We start from the raw sequence: 4274 nt of genomic DNA on the forward strand, positions 1-4274 counted from the left end.
GAGAGAACTAGAGACAGGAGTATGAGGTGTAGAAGACAGAGGAAAAGATCAAGGTGGAATTTTTTTTTTTGAACCGTATTATGAACTACAAGTCTTTGGGTTTTTTTTTTTCTTTTTCTACTATAAAAGTTGTTATTTTTTTCTGGTAGAAAAAGCAAATTTAAAAAGAAACTAGATATCTTTAAGACAGGTTGGCAAAAATTTTACTATATTGAATCAGTTCTAATTAATGTCCCAGGGTGAGTCTGATTGAGCCAATAAAGTTTGAATAAAAAAACCTTAAAATTTAGAAGTAGAGCTGCTACTCAAAGACAATGGACTTGGTTTGCTGTACTTTGTCTGCTGCTGGGAGAGATACAACAGTAGATTCACTTTGATCTAGCATGTTGAGTTTATATCCTGCCTCCTGGATTGGAACTGAGGAGAGAATCCTGACTTTTGATAATTTTGACTTTGCTCACCTAAATGAATCAAAGGAAAGAAAAGGCTTTTGAACAGACTTTATTTGTGCTTGAAAATGAAGGTGTGAAAAATGAGGCAATGCTTTAAAAATCTGTCTTTGTGCAGTCTTGAGGCCAAATTACAAACTGATTTACATTCTCTTTTAACCCTGTCTCAGGAGATCATTTGTAATTTGTGTAACTCCTTTTTTCTCCCTGAAAAATTCCAAGTGCTATCTCTGACGATGTCAACACAATCCCAATTCTTCAGCTGCAGAGTTCCAGGCAGAAAAAAGCAGATTCAAAACAAGCAGAGAAAAATAGAGTTAGAGCTTCCTTCATTCATCAAAAATCAAGGTAGAGTAGGATGGAAGGGTCAGCAGATGCAAGTATAAACTTTTTCTTCTCTTTGAATATCTTTTAAATGTTTTTATTAATTTTTTTCCGGTATGTGCTATCTAAATACTTTCAAAGTTTCTACTTCTCAGTACACAGTTAAGCATTTCATTCCCAGTAGTGCAAAATAGGAAATGAATATAGTCAGCTCATTTTAAAGTATTTGCAGCTCTTTGATATACATTTGGAAACCTGAAAGTTGGCCAGATCCCGAGTTCAACTATTTAAAGGAAGTTTCATTGATTTCAGCAGAGCTGCACACATTTACACCAAATGAAGATTTGACCTATACTTCCTAATATGTTTTCTGAAAAGCACTGCAAAGGAAGGTCTGGATTTCTCAAAGTAACTGTTCCCTTTTCTTGGCTTAATATTGCACACATGTTTTCTCACTTAAACTTTGCCTCATTTGGCTTTGGGTTTTTATGTAGCCTTTGAAACCATTTCTAATGGAAAAATGCAGCTGTTAGCAAGATTTCCTAAAATGTACATGGAACTAATTTTCCAGGCATTTCTCTCAAGGACTCTGATGTGTCAACAGAAGACATTTGGCCAAGAGGATTTTTAATGCAACTATATGATGAAAGAAAAAGAAAGAGTAGAGAGAAAACATCCACTTGTAAGGATAGGAGGGAAAATTTGACTTTTAGTAGTTCATATTTATGTACTTGCTTTAAAGTAAATCTTGAAACTCTTTCATTATGAATATTATTTTGCAAAAGATCAGTGAATTTTTAGTGTGAATTAAAATAATCAGAGATAAAAGGATGCAATAATGTGAAGAGATCTAGAATTGTAAAAATATCTTCACCATGGAGTCTGATTTTGTACATTGTCTCTCTACATTATATTTTCAAAGGCACAAATGACCAAGACTACAGTCATCAACCTGACTCATTAAGAGTAAACAAACACACCATAAAGTGCCATTCTCTCAGCCTGGATGGCAGGGCAAGGCAAGGGGAGGCAAAGAAGTTGGTGGGGAAAGAGAGGCTCTCAAGATAAGAGGAAGCAAAATTCAACTCATGTGTCCTTTTTGTCAGTTTCTTCTCTGGGACACCAGTGCTACAAATTCACCTATGTCCATCTCCACACAAATTGCAATATGAACCTCAGTAATCACAGATTAAGTTAAATAACCAAATTATTAGGGGGAATAGATTTATTTTTAAACAATCCTACTGGACAAAATCATAGAGAATCATAATTTAATTTCTCTATTAATCCCATCAGTAAAATATATTTTAGATACTGTCTACTGGCCCCTGTAATTGATAAACACATGGATTTTAATATTTTTCCTTATAACAACACAGAAAGGAATGTGTTATTATTTCCATTTTATCAGAGTAATTGAGGGCATAGTTTAATGTCAGTGGAAAACTGATTTGATGTTAAGTTGCTGACAGAAGCGGTGGTGTCATTTCACCTTCTGTGTTTGCTTTTCTGCTTCTTTTACACAAGTGTTAGTGTATAAGTCCTTTATGCAGCTAAAGCCACAAGAAGCTTACCCAGCAAGGCAGGAAGACTGAGGAAATTGTCCTTTCAGCATCATCCTGTCAGTATGTCAATTTAGCACCACCCTAAATCCATGTCATCCACTGCCAAGAAACTATTTCAAAATTAAGGAGCCAATTTCAGCTTGTCTCAAAAGGAGTGGGACATTTGTGACAGAGCAAAAAATTAAACCTGAGCTCTCACCTCCCATGCCACTTTTCTAATGACTTGATGGATCTCCATTAGGAATGATGCAATGGGTCTAAAAGGAAGACAAAACATGACAATAAAAATCAGAATTATAAAGGCTGCAAGCTGGAGTAATTCCACTTGTCTCAGGACTTAGCCTGAGATCATAGTTCCAGGATACTGGCACTCAAATAGATGAGACCAGCTGATGGATTCCATGCCTCCTCCCTGCCTCTGGTGGGCTCCATTCAATAACTATTTAATATTCTGTTTTACCACTGCAACTATTTGAGGGGTCAAGCTGCAAATAAAATCCATGGAACGATCCAGGTTGAAGAAAGACCTTTTCTCCGTTTTGGAGGTCAGGAAAAGGTTACTTTTAAATTACTGCATTTACTGCATAGTCCACAGTCATCTGTGTCAAAATAACCTGGAGGGAGGGAGGAACACTGATCAGGTTAGGAGCTGGAAGGCGGTGGATGTAAACTAAGTCATATTTCCATTAAAGCCAGAATATTATCAAATGATGGCTTTATACTATTGGGTAAAAGCATTTTCCTTTGGACTATTGTAGATGACTGAAAGCCTAAATATCAACTCAAGGTTAAATGTACAGTATGTGCGAGTGCATATAGTAATAAATCTGAATGATTTTTAGCAATAATGGTTATTTTCAGAATATAAAAGTAAAATGTAGGGAGAATGCCTAAGACAGTATTGAACACATAAAAATGACACAATTAGCTAACATTGCAGACAGAGCAAAAAAGTATTTGCTGTGAGGTGGTGACTATGTGCTCTTAGTGGCTTCCCAGTTATACACTTACCATTCTCCGTACAGTCTTTCTAAACTATAGCATCTGCAGAGCTCCCTAAATGCAACAGAGAACAAGTCATAACGTGCCACTTGTTTTGGAGCATATAGAGGGAGTTCAGGTGGTTAAATTATCAGTTAGTGTTATGCATGTTTATGAGGAAAAGTGTAGTAATTTTTATTTTTACTAGTTAAAGATAGATGACTATCACAAAGTAATGATCCAAAGTTATGGAAATAAAATCAATTAAAACATATTAGAGCACAAGCAATCACCTTCAGTGGTAATTCATACTTTTCTGAACAATGAAAAGTTTCAAGACACTCTATATAGTGAATGTTTGGCATATGCTTTTATTATGATTAGCACAAGCTTAAGCAAAAGAAAGCGCCTGTTTAAGGACCTCCATTCCATAAGACAGGGGTTAGAAACATTTCACGGCCATGTCAGGTCTATAAATTATGTTACCTCATGTTATCTCAAAATATAGAGTGTGTGGTGTGGCTGGGAGCAAGTACTGGGTGTGGAAAGTAATGTACAGCTTGTTGCCAGAGAGCAAGCAGTTGATTACTACTCAATCTGAAGTTCTTCTCTGCATTGAGAAATCAGTGATAAAACACCTTTTCATTTCATCTCCATGATTTTTTCATCCTGTTCCCAAATTCTTGTAAGTTGCTTTGCTCTAAAAAAATGCATTTATTTTAGGTGTACAAATTTAGATTGTGTTCACTGCACAAAGAACTGCAGTGGCCTAAGACATCACTGCTGTCCAGCTGTTTGTTACTGCTCCACTAGCTGCCACTGCCCCATTAAGAACACCCTGAAAGGGAAAGCACACCTCTAGTGCTTAGGTTAATGGTCGGACACAAGGCTCATTCTTCTGCTCCTTTTCTGCTTAAAACTTCATTCATCCTCTTTGCAATATTATAAATGTCCT

This window comes from Aphelocoma coerulescens, chromosome 1A, assembly GCF_041296385.1.
Source record: "Aphelocoma coerulescens isolate FSJ_1873_10779 chromosome 1A, UR_Acoe_1.0, whole genome shotgun sequence".
Lineage (NCBI taxonomy): Eukaryota > Metazoa > Chordata > Aves > Passeriformes > Corvidae > Aphelocoma > Aphelocoma coerulescens.